We start from the raw sequence: 17,294 nt of genomic DNA, 5'->3' as shown, positions 1-17,294 counted from the left end.
TGATTGACTTGTGCGGAGGAAATGTTTTGGATGGGTGGACAGAAATGGGCTAGTTTGGAATGATTTTGGTGGGTTTTAAAAATTATAAGCTTAAGCAATCCCACTGCTTGTGCAAGTAAAATAAAGAAAATGACTCCACACACAATCAGTCAATCAAATAGCCAAAACACTGTTTGACAGAAAATGTGTTCAGTCCTGTTCGGAGGAGTTATGTGTTGCCACACCTGTATGTTCTTAACGTGTGCGTGATCTGCAGGTGTTGATCCCGGGTTTTAGCAATTGAAGTTGGGCAATCTAAAAAAGATTAAAGGTTATAAATGTAAGAGAACATGTTGAAAATGGGGAAATGAACCTCAAGTTGTGATTATTGCCAGGACTTCTCTGTGGCATTATCATGCATATTTGATGCGCTTGCAACCCAGTGAGAAAATTGTACCTGAGATGCCTTTCGGGCTAGAAGTTTAATTATGCTGGATGAGACCACTGCAGGATATTTCAAGATTTTAACACTCATGGTGATCATATTTCTTACTTTCCACACATCTAATAATCTTGAATTTGCTGCTCCTCTTTGGATGTGCGCACAAGCCTGAACACGGAATAAATTAACGTCAGCTGTCTGGGAATTTTGACTCTTATGTGTTTTTACCAAACTGTTCAAAGGTTTACAGTGTTCTAGTTTGAATTAGTCTTTATATGACATACTCATAAAATACTGAATGGCAAAAACATCCCATCAATCGTAGCACAACGATATACCTATATTATTTGGCTTCTTGATCTATCACAGGGCAATATCTTTGTTCCTTTCTCAGTGCGTGTGTGTTTGTCTGTTTGTGTGCACAAGAAAAAAGGGAAAAGTAAAGGTTTTGGAAACTTTATAATTTCGTTGATTAATTGTGTCATAAAGGATCGTAAACAGAGAATGAAATTAGCACCTGCCACCCGCCAAATGCAGGTGTTTCATGCACAGTAGTGGGTAATTTTGAAGAAGCAGACTTGATTATAATTTGAAGAACAGACGAAGGAAAAGCCATCAATGTGTGTGTGTGTGTGTGTGTGTGTGTGTGATGCAGTATATATATACTGTATATATATTAGTGCTGTCAGTAAATTACAAATTTAATCATGATTAATCTTAGATTTTGAAAGTGCTGAAATTTGTCTTTATATATATTTTTCTTCCTGTCAAAATGCATTTATTTTATGGAAGAAAACAAAACAATATTTAACAATATAATGCTTCATTAACATTTTCCAAACTAACCATTCCACAGTATAATGATAAAATGCACTAAAATATCACCAATTTAAGTAACTTTTTTTTTTCCTCCCCTTTTCTCCCCAATTTGGAATGCCCAATTCCCAATGCGCTCTAAGTCCTTGTGGTGGCGTAGTGACTCGCCTCAATCCGGGTGGTGGAGGACGAATCTCAGTTGCCTCCGTGTCTGAGACCGTCAATCCGCGCATCTTATCACGTGGCTTGTTGAGCACGTTACCGCGGAGACATAGCGTGTGTGGAGGCTTCACGCCATCCACCGCGGCATCCGCACACAACTCACCACACGCCCCACCGAGAGCGAGAACCACATTATAGCGACCACGAGGAGGTTACCCCATGTGACTCTACCCTCCCTAGCAACCGGGGTTGCTTAGGAGACCTGACTGGAGTTACTCAGCACACCCTGGGATTTGAACTAGCGAACTCCAGGGGTGGTAGCCAGCATCTTTTACCACTGCGCTACCCAGACCCCCAATTTAAGTAACATTAAACGTATCTCAAAATCTAAGAGGGACTAATTGATAGAATTAGTGCCCGCAGAGGTTGAGTATGTACATAACAAGCCCAGATGGGACTTAGAAATCAAATATTTTTCAGTCTATGTGAGGTGCAATTTTATTACCACTGATGCATGAGATCATTGCATGCAATGCCTAAAAGTTGATTTACCCTTGGTTTTACCTGACAATTACAACTTGTGAAAATACAATTATTAATAATTTTCATAATCCATTGATCTGTCAAGATGAGACGTCTGACATTTGAAGATGCGTTCAGTCCCTGAGCTGAGAGAATCAGCGGCCTGATTAATTATTGATCAGCTGTTTCCAGTCAAACACATTCTTCAGTTGATCACACACTGCCTGAATCGTTCAGTTCCAGTTGCAGAGAGATTGTGTTTCTTTCTGAATCAGTATGAAGTTGATGATTGAACTTTCATCTCTCTGAAATCAAAGGTGGAGTTTGTACTCACACCAGTGACTGCTGCTCATTTCATTAATTCTTCTTGGTAATATATTATTTGATTTATTAGTTGTTATTTTTTTTGGGGGGGGGACCTAGAGGTTGTTTGTGCTTCAGTGGTTTCAGCATGATGATCTGCAGGGATCTGTTGTCATTTGGATTATTTCACTGTGGCTTTATCTGTGTTATTTCAACTGTAGTTATAGCATAAAAGTATTCGCATTATCAAAACACAAATCACTGTGTCAAATACAGGTTGCACTATTGGAACATCCCCATATGATACTGCAGATATTTTTGGCTTTCAAACATGAAGTATATATAATAATTTACTGGTTATATGAATATATATATATATTGATTGATAAAACAAGTTCAGCCAGTGTTTTTGATTTGTTTTGTGCAGTCTGTGTGATGTCTCTGTTTTATACACAAGTTATAGTCTGTAATCTTGTGTTGTGTTGTTGTTCAATGTGACACTTTGTCAGTCAGATCTGAACTGTTGTTCATCTATAGAACAGAACATTGTTGTATTGCTAACACTTTACATTAATTTAGAATTTGTTAACATTAGTACATTACAGTGAACAGTATTTTATTACAGCATTTATTGATCTTGGATAATGTTCATTTATGAAAATACAATGGTTCATTTAACTAAAGTAGTTAACTAAAGTTAACGGATAGATCCTTATCATAAAGAATCACTGTTATATCTTTGTGATATCCATCATGATCAAATTATATTTTAATAAACCATAAAGTTATGGATGTGAAAACAGTAGAGTCTACAAGGAAACATGAGTCAGAACATGCTCAATTCCCTTGATAAATCTGATAAGAGTTGAAAGTGGTCATTGGCTGTCAGTCAGAAGTTTTATGATATATTTCTTCTGTTCTTTATGTTGGTCTGTAGGTGATGCACACAACAGAAACTCTGAGTGACAGCAGGTATCAGCTGTCAACAGCACTACATTCACTAGAACAAATGTCCGTAATTTTAACAGTAAAAGACTGTCAAAATGCTACAGTAAAAAAAAAAAAAAAAACTTGGTAATTGGTTAACAGGCAGTTACCCTAAATACAGTTAAAAATTATAATGTATTTAAAAAGATAATACATGCAATACATGTTTACAGTGAAATGTTGTAAAAATTGCATTTTTTTAAATGTAAAAAGTAAAAAGTATGATTTTCCCTTATAATTAATGAATGCATGTCCTTTTTATGGTAAATCAGTGTTAAAATTATGATATAAAATAGTAATCAGGCATTCCAAATATTCATATGGATTCAGACTTCTAACGGATTGTGATTTTTACTACTTGCTCAATTAACTTATTTAATTGCATTGTGTACAGTCCATCTAGGCAATCCAGTTGTGTTGAGACTATGTGAATAATATTTGTTGATAATCTATTGCGTTTATTGCTAAAAACTGAGCAGGGGATTTACATTTCCCAGCATGCTTTGAATTGCACTAAATTGGGAGAGTACATTTTAAAATTATAGGTAATTTTAATGTATTTTTACGCAAAACGAGACAAGTAGTAGACTTGTTAAATATTAGTTTATTAGTTAAATATAGTGTTAAATATTCTGTTATGTTGGGATCTAGATGAGTTTCTGTCATGTTGGATATTTTTGGAGCTTACCGATGTGGAAAAGACGATGCATTGAACTGTCAATGTGTAGTGCTTTTCTCATTAACCAAATACTGTGGGATTATGCCAAGTCACCTGACTTCTGGGCCTGCTTGTGTTCATGCTGTTCTAAACTAAAGTGTAAGAGCAGTGCAGATGTGTTAAGAGCTACATGTGTCTCTTTACATTTAATTTTGTGACATTACAGATTGTAGCCAGCAGGTGGCGGCAAAAGACCATTTTAGTGTGTAATATGAGCCAGTTGCTGACGTGAAGTGAGTCAGCGTCAGTCAGTGTTTTCATTCATCAGCACTCTGTGATCACTCGTGTTACTACTACACTACTAAAGCTAGGAAATAGCTTTAAATAGCTTTAAACGAACAACTTCAGCATTAAGGCTCATCACAGCTGAGAGACACAACAGACTGATTAATAACACAAACTCAAGGTGCTTACCTCTTACCAGAGTGTCTTCATTGGAGAGGACATACTGTTCAAAATGCCGGAGGACATTGCGGTTTCTATAGAGAAAGACTCTTGCTGCTACTGTGAAATAGGGATGAATACCCCCTCTTGGACGGCTATTTTCACACTGAGAAAATAGGATGAATTTGACCGAAATTACATAAACTTCAGAAAGCTGACTAACAGACTACAGCATCATCAACAGGTGATCACACACACTCCATCTCTCTCTCTCATGCTCACATACACACACACACACACACACACACACACATCCTTGTTTCTCCAATAACATGTTAGAAACAGCCCAAGCTGTAATACTAGTAGTTCTAAAGTGATGTTTTTGAGAGGCTTGAACGCATACACGGCAGATTCTGATCCGTGGTGTAAGAAAGCAGTTTCATACACAAATGCGTTTTTTATGACCGTACTCAGTTTTTCTAATTTTTTAAAATGTATTTGTTCATTGAACTATTGTATATAATCAATATCACACTCGCAATCGTGCTATATGTCCCTAAATCAGCACTGCTGTGATTACCTACTCATGCCTGCAGCCGAATCACAGCAGTGCTGATGTAGGGCCATACAGCACGATTAAGAGTGTGATTTTGCTTAAATAATATGAACGGTAATAAACCATAAAATATACAGGCATCAAAATACATCCCATAAAGCCTGTAACGTGGTTACCGTATTTTTTACGGTAAATGTTTGGCAACCACAGTGTCTATAATTTACCACAAATTATACAGATTTTATTTTTACAGTGTTATACAACAAGGTTCAGATCTGATGATCGGACAAAGTGTTACCAATACTTTACAAGATGATTCAGACTGTTAATAACCTGTGTGTAACACAGAGACATCACACAAACTACAAAACAAACGCAAAACACTGACAGAACTTGGTCTATAAAGAAAAAAATAAACATGATATATATATGATATTTAATAAAAACAAATAATTATTAAAATACATAAATACACAACCTCACAACCACAATACTCAGAGTTATTTACATGAATGAAATTAACCTAAACCACCAGCCCCAGCAGAAATGCACACACACACACACACACACACACACACACACACACACACACACACACACTTTTGATATTTTAAATGACAGCACACATATTCTCAGGTCAGTCTTGATCTGTACAAAGGAAATTAATTACACACTCTTCAATTCCAGTTGTATAGATGTGACACAATCGTTTGGTTAGGCTAATGGAACTGTCAAATGACTAATTGTTCAAATGAATCAGTAAATCATTTCTGAACGAACACATTCAGCAGTTTAGAGCGAGAATGATGGTTAGATGTACAGCTTCACACTGACAATGTGTGTATGCCTCCCCTCATGACAACGAACAGATAAAAAATGAGTGTTATACACAAATATCTGAAGTATCTTTTGAATTGTTTAGTTCTAATTATAAGCCTCTGGTGAATGCTCTCATTAGTTAGTGAATCTGTACACATCATCACAGTTGATTAGTTTGATCTAACAGCTAAACAACAAACAGATCACCAATCATATGTAGAGCTCAGTAAACACAACCTGAAATATCTGTTTTATAGCACCGCCCCTTTATGATAACACTGAAAAAGACTTTAAAGATATTAGATAAATCAAACAGCACTTCTAATGTGTAAATGGTATTTTCCTTTCCTCTCTGGCTGCTGTCAATAAATTATTCTATTCTGATATAATATTCTTGCATAGCAGTACTGCTTTTCTAAATATAGAGCGCACAAAGATCAGACTTTTAACCATCCGCATGTGCATCTCTCTATAAACACACACATGCCACATTTTACAAACTTTCAAGCGACTGATTACCTCCCCATACAGTTTCCTCACATCTCATCCCAGTCTCTTTCAGTCTGCTTTTAAACGGTTTCATATTTTATCCGTGTATAATTTACAAAGTGTCCGGTGGTGTGGTTAGCCATGTGTTCTCTTCACAGATATTCCTGCTCTTGGACTGAAGTTAAAACAGAGTCCTGTATCTGCTCAGACATTCATTTACACACTGTTTTTGTGTGCACTATTTCTTAAATTATAAATGTAATCTTAGATAAATGATAATCCTAGTTTGGTTTCTCGAGCTTCTATAGAAAAACACATTTTCAAGAGGATTTGAGTGGAACAATAATGACCAAACGCTGCATGTTTTGACTGTCATTGAAAGTATACAGTGAAACATTCCTCCAGACCAAATGATCTGGGCTGCATTTCCCAAAAGCATTGCAATCTTAAATTGATCGTAGAGACCATTGACGGCAATGTTTTCGATGCTTTAGCGAAACGCAGCCCTGAGCAGTAATATCCACATTCATGTAATAGATCTGTGCTCTTACTGTATCTAAGGCTTTGTTCACACTGCAGACAGATTTCTTTAGACTGACTATTCAAACTGCAGGTTATATGTGGACAGATCTGATTTTTTCTATTCAGACTGCTGTCGCTTTTGCTATCACGTCCACATTAGTTGTCATGGTAACGTTGCAAACTTCTGTAGGTATACCATGTGTGAGTTTAACGATGGATGTTTTGTCATTTATTATGTTTTCCACGAGGACAGTGTCCAAATATTAACCCAATAAAAAGCGGGAAAGGTGGCAATGTAATGTAGTAGCCATGACATTACATCTGCAAGAAGCAAATACGGTTTTGTGTGTGTGTGTGAGTGAATGAGTGTGAGTGAGTGTGTGTGTGTGTGTGTGTGTGTGTGTGTGTGTGTGTGTGTGTGTGTGTGTGAGTGAATGAGTGTGAGTGAGTGTGTGTGTGTGAGTGTGAGTGTGTGTGTGTGTGTGTGTGTGTGTGTGTTTGTGTGAGTGAGTGAGTGAGTGAGTGAGTGATTGAGTGAATGAGTGAGTGTGAGTGTGTGTGTGTGAGTGTGTGTGTGAGTGAGTGAGTGAGTGTGAGTGTGAGTGTGAGTGTGAGTGTGTGTGTGTGTGTGAGTGTGTGTGTGTGTGTGTGTTTGAGTGAGTGAGTGAGTGAGTGATTGAGTGAATGAGTGAGTGTGAGTGTGTGTGTGTGTGTGTGTGTGTGTGTGAGTGAGTGAGTGAGTATAAAAATCATTATGTCTATGGAGAGTCCTCATAATGATAGCTGCACCAACATGTGTGTGTGTGTTTGAGTGAGTGAGTGAGTGAGTGAGTGAGTGTGTGTGTGTGTGTGTGTGTGTGTGTGTGTGTGTGTGTGTGTGTGAGTGTGAGTGTGTGTGTGTGTGTGTGTGTGTGTGTGTGTCCTGAGGGTGTATGACAAATTGCAGTATGTGTTCAGGGCCAGTACAACAAGCATAGATAAGTGATTTTGTGGTGTTTGGCTGAATCAGGTGATTTCTCACCCTGCAGATGTGTGTGTGTGTGTGTGTGTGTGTGTGAGAGAGAGAGAGAGAGAGAGAGAGAGAGAGTCACATTTTAAAGTAAAGAGGTATGGGACAGAAGGTATGATGTTACTGTGCACTTGTTCACTTGTGGATGCAGTAAATCACAGCTGTAGCTGCTAATATGTGAAACACACTGAGACATCAGATGGATGAAAACAACATAAATGTGCTCTTGGGACTGATGCCAGACACTCTAGTGATTTATTTTCTGTTTTTGATGTCAAACTGTGAAGAGCCATGCACACAACACATGGGCACAGTGAATAAGAAAATTAATAACGCTGGTAAAAATGTTTACATGCAACACAAAATCAGGGTAATGGGCAAAAATCTACCTGTGCCGATCAGTTTATTCTTATGCCATTTATGACCTAATACAACGATAAACTCCGCCCACTGTGAACTCATAACTGTCATTTAAACAACAAATATGTTCTGATTGGTTGTCGCTGGAATCCCTCAGGTGACAAGTCAAGTCATTTTTATTTGTATAGAGCTTTTCACAACACACATCGTGTGGACACACACACACACACACACACACACACGTCTGGTTAGGACACCACATGCCAGTGGCGTGTGGTGGGCTTTTATTTATTTTTTAGTTTCATGTAAATGAATATTTTAGTTTTATTTTGACATTTAATTTTCAGGTTGAAGGCATACAGAATATCTTTTAACTTGCACTAATTCCAAACAATCAATACTATAATATTTTGTGTGTTCATATCGACACTATTTATTAAACCAAGTCAAATAAAAAAATGTCTGCATTTTTATTGTTTTACATTGCTACAAAAAATTATAATTCCAACACAACAGCAGCAAGCATATTTGATGCGTCTTTTTTCTGTTAGACTTTTATTCTTTATAGTCATCTTATTTTTGGATCAGAAGTGTTCACTGAAAACCAGTTCCCTCACTCACATTTCATGTGTTCATTTCATGCCATTCTATGTTATATGTCCTATTATTTGTGTCTATTTATACTCTAACCTTGTTTTATATTCTGTCTCACTGTAATGTTCTGTGTGCACTTGTTTCTCCTGTCACCCAAAGAAATTCCTTGTGCATGTGAGAACACTTGGCAGTAAAGCTCATTCTGATTCTGAGATTCATATCGATAATGATGTCACCATAAATGGTGTTGTTTGTGAGTCGGTTAGTTGTTTACTCCATAATTGGTTCTTCCACTTCCTCCAGTTGCACCATTCACAGCGAATTGTGGACCTGCTGCGGGCATCATCACATGAACAGAATGACAGAGTAATGAGCCAATCAGAGCTGAGTGAAGGCTGTCTCTCCTGTCATGTGACTTTGAGAAATTATAACTCCACAAGCAGCTTGTTTCATGAAGGAGACGTGAAATTCCTGCTCATTTATAAAGCCAGTTCCTCTCTGTGACTCTTCAAGCAGAGCAGGAAACATGTGACTGACTTGAGCCAATCAGGACTGAACTGTAATGAAGTGCAACTTTTTATTTCATTCACAACAACAGGACCACCTAATAAATGTCAAGATAAAGAATCTGTTTCACATCAGGTCATGTTGATGGAATGAGTCTGTTTGAACTGTTTCTCTACCTCAATCACAAGCACAAATACAGCACTCACACGGCAGGCTTTAAATGAGAAATATGACATGCTTCAGGGGAATTATTCTAAATACAATAATTATTTAATTATTTGTATGCATATCATATTTAATCAAACTACACAATGATGACTCTAAGACTTTATAGATATTACAGTTTCATTTGAAATGATGTGTGTTGTGAAAAGCGCTATACAAATAAAAATGACTTGACTGATTTAATTGTCGTATATATTTACAGTCTGGACCATTAGATTCACCATCTGTCACCTGAAGCCACCAGCTCGCAAGAGATGTGCGTGAGAAGGCGTCTGTTTCTCAGTCGTGTGTTTATGGTTGTGTCTTACGGGTCTGTACTGTATAAATATCCCATGTATGCCAGTAAAGGAGATTGCGCCATGGGGTTCAGTTGCATTAACTGCGGCTTTTCTCATGGCTGATCTGTGTGTTGTGATGGTCACGTATGAAGGAAAGAACACATGAGCTGCGACAGTCAATCCCACTGCAAATTTGAATGATATCAGCAACACATGCATGCAGATACTGACAAACAAAATCCAATTTCTATTTATTTGTAAAGTACTTTTTACAAAACATGTTGTTCCAAAAGCATCTGCAGAGAGAATCGAGCCATACAGCAAGACAAAACACAATAAACTCTCTAAGAAGTAAATGAGAAATGAGTGATAAAGAGAGATAATTCTGACTTTCTGAGCTGAATGGAATTCAGCATGAAATTGTACAGAAGAAAAAGATATTTCAATTAAAAGTTCAATTAAGGCATTTTTAAAGCATTATTACTATCATGTGGTCCACACGGTGGAGATATTATTCATTTCTATTGAAGACTCTAGAAGATGACCCAGATGCAGTTTCATCCCAGGCTTTATTCAAGCATGTTGTTGGTGTTTTTGTTTTTCCCAGCTGTCTTTTAGGTTTGAGAGGAAACACAACAAAGGTAACCCTTATAAAGATGAGTTGTGTAGTAAATATAAAGTGCTTGAACTCTGAGATGAATGTGCTGCAGCATCTGTCATCTCACTGGCACTCATGAATCGTGCTTTCAGTTTTATATTCAGTTTTTACAGTGGATAGAAAAGACAGCTTCTTAATGCACAGTTTTAACACTAGATCTTTTACTTTATTATTTCAAACCTAACAATCTTCTGTCTGATAAGTGATGTGATCTGCTGGCTTGGCAGAGTGGATGTGTGTGTTTGCAGTATAAAGACTCGGCACTTTATAAATCTGGTTGAATTTCTAAAAGGCTTACGGGATGATTTGATAGCTGCGATTTCTCTCCCTCATCAGGTCTATTGTTATTAACACTTCTGTGGCCATACGTGCTGATGCACACATGCGATTAACTAATTCAACCTGGTCTAAAAATGACCACTGTAAACGCATCAGTTATAATCCTGTTAAAGTGCTGCATTGCGTTGCATTTTTCTCTAAACATCTGCAGCACAACTGAGCAATGATGGAACATTGAGTGCTGAAGAAGGCAAAATGGAAACATAAAACAGCTGAACATTTACATGTGAAATGTTTCAATTTTGCACCTCTAGCAGAAATTGCAAAAAATTATGATTTTCAGACAGGTTTCCCAAATATAAATCTGACATTGGTCAAATTAAGCTGGGAGAGGAGAAAGTATTTTACATTAAACTACACTTTATCTACACTTTACCTTTAAATGAATTTTTGGTGCATTGCATTTGATGTTATAAACTCCAGATTGCAGAGAGACAGGTGCTGAACAGCTGTGAGGTTCATTACTGTAAAAACTCCCTGAGGTTTATTCAAACACTCTGCAGAGCTTCACACACGTCCATGGAGACTGATTAGCAAATTATTGTAATTTAACAGCTTTAATGAATGATGTTTGGAAGTGACACGCTTCACACCACTCAGCTTTTACATGTCCAGTTAATGTTCTGTACTCGCTGTTTCTTTCTGCTGTATTTCAACACGTTCTACCTGTTTTTGAGGAGCACATTAAAGGCTGTTAATCAGAATCTGATATTGAAGCCTTGTGTTTCTGTTAAGAGCTCAAGGAATATTCACTGTGAGTGTGTGTGTGCTGTTAATGGGCCACTATGGAGTATTTGGCTTAAAAAAACCTTCATAACGTTTAGTGTCTCCAGTTTTAATTATGTTGAAACCTGCAGCACAAAACAGCTTTAGTATTATTGCTAAAAGTGTGTCAGTAAACAGCAGCTGCATCTCTGAGGGCAGCACTAAATAAGATCTTCAGCTTCTTTGGGTGCTTCTCAGTTAATAGAATAAATCTTTTTTGTATAAAAAGAATGATAGAATTTGGCCTGTAGCAGAAAAGAAATAGCCCACATGGCAATTACTTACAACTGCGTGCTGCAAAAGATGAAGTGAATGTTATATTCACAACTCAATACTGATTAAAGGAAAATAAATAATGTTTTAGGTAAATGTCTTTGACCTTACGGAGGTCATATGACCCGAAACTTTGTATCAATAAGCTGCAACATTGTGTAGGATTTTTTATTTCTTAATTTACTTTGTTTTTTTTCCCCCACACTTCTGCTAATAATCTATCATTTGTGCTGTTTGTTTTCTTCTAATTTGGGAAGTAGCGATGATTGGAGGATCTGTAAAAAAAAATATTTGTATCTTTAATTTCCTTAAGTAAGAACTGATGAAGAAGTTCAGCAGTGATTGAGTATAGTGATGAAGAAGTTCAGCATTGATTGAGTAGTATAGTGATGAAGTTCAGCAGTGATCGAGTAGTATAGTGATGTAGAAGTTCAGCAGTGATTGAGTAGTATAGTGATGAAGTTCAGCAGTGATTGAGTAGTATAGTGATGAAGAAGTTCAGCATTGATTGAGTAGTATAGTGATGAAGTTCAGCAGTGATCGAGTAGTATAGTGATGTAGAAGTTCAGCAGAGATTGAGTAGTATAGTGATGAAGTTCAGCAGTGATTGAGTAGTATAGTGATGAAGAAGTTCAGCAGTGACTGAGTAGTATAGTGATGTAGAAGTTCAGCAGTGATTGAGTATAGTGATGAAGAAGTTCAGCAGTGATTGAGTAGTATAGTGATGAAGTTCAGCAGTGATTGAGTAGTATAGTGATGAAGTTCAGCAGTGATTGAGTAGTATAGTGAAGTTCAGCAGTGATTGAGTAGTATAGTGATGATGAAGTTCAGCAGTGATTGAGTAGTATAGTGATGATGAAGTTCAGCAGTGATTGAGTAGTATAGTGATGATGAAGTTCAGCAGTGATTGAGTAGTATAGTGATGAAGAAGTTCAGCAGTGATTGAGTAGTATAGTGATGATGAATTTCAGCAGTGATTGAGTAGTATAGTGATGAAGGAGTTCAGCAGTGATTGAGTAGTATAGTGATGAAGAAGTTCAGCAGTGATTGAGTAGTATAGTGATGAAGTTCAGCAGTGATTGAGTAGTATAGTGATGAAGAAGTTCAGCAGTGATTGAGTAGTATAGTGATGATGAAGTTCAGCAGAGATTGAGTAGTATAGTGATGAAGTTCAGCAGTGATCGAGTAGTATAGTGATGTAGAAGTTCAGCAGTGATTGAGTAGTATAGTGATGTAGAAGTTCAGCAGTGATTGAGTAGTATAGTGATGAAGAAGTTCAGCAGTGATTGAGTAGTATAGTGATGATGAAGTTCAGCAGTGATTGAGTAGTATAGTGATGATGAAGTTCAGCAGTGATTGAGTAGTATAGTGATGAAGAAGTTCAGCAGTGATTGAGTAGTATAGTGATGATGAATTTCAGCAGTGATTGAGTAGTATAGTGATGAAGAAGTTCAGCAGTGATTGAGTAGTATAGTGATGAAGAAGTTCAGCAGTGATTGAGTAGTATAGTGATGATGAATTTCAGCAGTGATTGAGTAGTATAGTGATGAAGAAGTTCAGCAGTGATTGAGTAGTATAGTGATGATGAAGTTCAGCAGAGATTGAGTAGTATAGTGATGAAGAAGTTCAGCAGTGATTGAGTAGTATAGTGATGAAGAAGTTCAGCAGAGATTGAGTAGTATAGTGATGAAGAAGTTCAGCAGTGATTGAGTAGTATAGTGATGAAGAAGTTCAGCAGTGATTGAGTAGTATAGTGATGAAGTTCAGCAGTGATTGAGTAGTATAGTGATGATGAAGTTCAGCAGTGATTGAGTAGTATAGTGATGATGAAGTTCAGCAGAGATTGAGTAGTATAGTGATGAAGAAGTTCAGCAGTGATTGAGTAGTATAGTGATGATGAAGTTCAGCAGTGATTGAGTAGTATAGTGATGAAGTTCAGCAGAGTTTGAGTAGTATAGTGATGAAGAAGTTCAGCAGTGATCGAGTAGTATAGTGATGAAGTTCAGCAGTGATTGAGTAGTATAGTGATGATGAAGTTCAGCAGTGATTGAGTAGTATAGTGATGAAGTTCAGCAGTGATTGAGTAGTATAGTGATGATGAAGTTCAGCAGTGATTGAGTAGTATAGTGATGATGAAGTTCAGCAGTGATTGAGTAGTATAGTGATGATGAAGTTCAGCAGTGATTGAGTAGTATAGTGATGAAGAATTTAAGCAGTGATTGAGTAGTGTAGTGATGATGAAGTTCAGCAGAGATTGAGTAGTATAGTGATGAAGTTCAGCAGAGATTGAGTAGTATAGTGATGATGAAGTTCAGCAGTGATTGAGTAGTATAGTGATGATGAAGTTCAGCAGTGATTGAGTAGTATAGTGATGATGAAGTTCAGCAGTGATTGAGTATAGTGATGATGAAGTTCAGCAGTGATTGAGTAGTATAGTGATGATGAAGTTCAGCAGTGATTGAGTAGTATAGTGATGATGAAGTTCAGCAGTGATTGAGTAGTATAGTGATGATGAAGTTCAGCAGTGATTGAGTAGTATAGTGATGTAGAAGTTCAGCAGTGATTGAGTAGTATAGTGATGAAGTTCAGCAGTGATTGAGTAGTATAGTGATGATGAAGTTCAGCAGTGATTGAGTAGTATAGTGATGAAGAATTTAAGCAGTGATTGAGTAGTGTAGTGATGATGAAGTTCAGCAGAGATTGAGTAGTATAGTGATGAAGTTCAGCAGAGATTGAGTAGTATAGTGATGATGAAGTTCAGCAGTGATTGAGTAGTATAGTGATGATGAAGTTCAGCAGAGATTGAGTAGTATAGTGATGATGAAGTTCAGCAGTGATTGAGTAGTATAGTGATGATGAAGTTCAGCAGTGATTGAGTAGTATAGTGATGATGATATCCTTTTTGTTCTTTACAGTCAGTTATTGATCAAAAACAAAAAAAAACAAAACATTTAATTCTAATCACACATAGCACGGGTGCAGTAAAGCCATTCAAGTCTCTCATTAATATGCACTCATAGACAGACTCTCTATAGAACAGCCGTTTTTTTTTTTTTTTTGGTTTTTTTTCAGACCCTGTACCATATATATATATATATATACATATTTATTGATTGCATGCATGGATTAGTATAATTTTTTAAAAGCTAAAATGTGACCAAATTGATTAAAAGCAAATAATATATAATTAGTAAAATGTAACATTTTCATAATGTACATAATTAGAAGGTCCCCTGTATAATTAACAGCATTTGCTGGGAGAGAATTTCTTTCATATGTAAGCAAAAGGGACATTATCACTCAAATATGAATTAAATCAGAAGCGAATCGGGAAATCTGTATTAAGACCCAGCCCTATTGACCAGTGATGGTGATCGGAAATTTATTACACATCATATTATCCTGACTATTTTAAGATATTATAGGGAGATGATCTGTGTATGGAAAAATAGATCTCAACAAAAGGCATGACAGATATAATCTACAATGATCTTTTATTTGTGTAGTGTATTGAGAGCAGGTTTGATCAATATTAATTTACACATCAGCCTCCTTCACGGATCACCACTGACAGATCCAGTGATCTCGCCACAATCTCTCTATTCTTGTTAGTGGATTTAGAGATTGAATTATTAGAGTTGGCATGTTTCAGTGAGTGAGTTTTTCTATCATTTAATGCTTCGTGATTCTTCATGGGAGAAAGTGATTTCGGCCTTTAATTATTGAGTGTGTTATTGGTGTCGTGAAGGAATCAGAATGATTTTGCAGTTTCTGTTGGCAGCAGAAACAGCAGCACTGTTGTATTTTGAGAAGTGAGAAGTTCCAGGATATTGAATTTGCACTGTAGAGGGAAGATAGGCCAAAGTCCATTACCCTGGCCACAGACAGTCCAGTATTCTTCCCAAGACTGGTGTGATGCACACTAGTTGGTAACAAGCCCAGCAGTCTTGGGATCAGATGGAGGTAGAAGCTCCAGACCAAACAAAAATGGCACAGGAGTGAGGAGTGTACACTGCCAGTGTTGTGCCCTCTGGAGTCACAGATTGGCACTTGACATCAATCATCATGGCATACAGAGAGCAGTTCATGTACTACGGCGTCATGTAATCAGATGGAATGTCCACCCTGAATTACTAATGACTTCTCGTAATTAATGTTTTGAAGTACTATCATGTAAATAAATATCAAATAAAAGATACATTTTATTTCAAGAACACACTGAGCTCCGTAAACTCTGATTAAAATTCAGAATAAACGCAGCAGTCTCATTACAGATTTTAAAATATGTCTTCTTTCATGAAAAAGGTTTCAAAAGAAAATAATAACAATTACAATTCTGATATCGAAGACCAAATAAAACCCTATATTAATGTATTTTTAATAGGACTGTTTGTTGTGTTTCAGATGCAGCCTTTTTAATCTAGTTGACTCACCAAGACTCCACTGGTCAACCAGCTTAACCAGCTAAGTTTTGAGGATGACTAGCAACATGGGTATGCTAGTCAACTAGCTAGACCAGCATCAAACCAGCACTGCACAGCATAAACCAGCAAGAACCAGCAGGGAAATTCATGCCAGTCTAAGTTGTTGTTTTTGCAGGGTTTATAGTTGATCTTAGTTTTGGCATGTATTTGATCTGTGAGTATTGTTGCTGGTTTTCTGGTTTTTGTTGTCAAGCCAGAACAAAAGTTCTACACCTGCCCTTGAAATGTTCAAAATATATTGGGCTACTGGACCCTCAAATCTTCCTGTCACATCTTTTTTGAAAGGTATTGGTTTAAATTCATGTCTGGGACGGACTTTCAAGTATAATGGAGAGTTGAGGAGATTTACAAGGTGCTTTGAATGTTAATTATGAAAGATGAAAGTTTCTAACATATCTGTATATGCGTGAATGTCTCAGAGTAACTGTATCGCCTCATGTCTTCTTTTATTCAGATGCGTAAAACTTCTTATTTCCTCCTGGTCTCGTCCACATGCGTGATCCAGAGGAGCTGTATGAACTGAGACGGCACCAGATCTACCGATAATTACAGAATCACGGCAGCCGACTAACGCTGTGGGAATACAGCCAAACTCTTGCATGTATTGATTGAAATCTTCTTGATGTTTTATTGGGAAAAATTTAACATTATTTCAGTTTACATCCAAAGTGACTCAGATGCTGCATGGAGCACTAATGGCTTTTTTGTGCCAAGAAAAATGGAAGTGGAACAAAATGAAGATTAGATTTGATCTTGGAGAATAGGTTAACTCTTCATTGTCATGTTTAACTGCAATATAATAATAAATAACATGTTACTGATCATACTGATTAGAAAAGCAAGTTTACCAAAATACTGTACACATAATCATGAAGTTGTTCTCATTTTATTTTTTAAGATTGCACATTCTGAATGAAAACACACTCTCTGAGATTACAAACACTTGTAAATCTTTATAAAAATGTTTGTTTGTTTTTTTAAGTGAAAAAGCTCTTTGTGATGTCATACATTTCTTATTTTAGTGCTCTTCACATTCGCTGTCAGGAGCCACAAAGTCACAGTAAAGATGGTGATGAGAACTAGTTTACATTTTCTTCTGAAGA

The sequence above is a fragment of the Myxocyprinus asiaticus genome, chromosome 23, assembly GCF_019703515.2.
Source record: "Myxocyprinus asiaticus isolate MX2 ecotype Aquarium Trade chromosome 23, UBuf_Myxa_2, whole genome shotgun sequence".
Lineage (NCBI taxonomy): Eukaryota > Metazoa > Chordata > Actinopteri > Cypriniformes > Catostomidae > Myxocyprinus > Myxocyprinus asiaticus.
The sequence above is the reverse complement of the archived record's forward strand: the minus strand, read 5'-3'. Positions refer to the sequence as shown.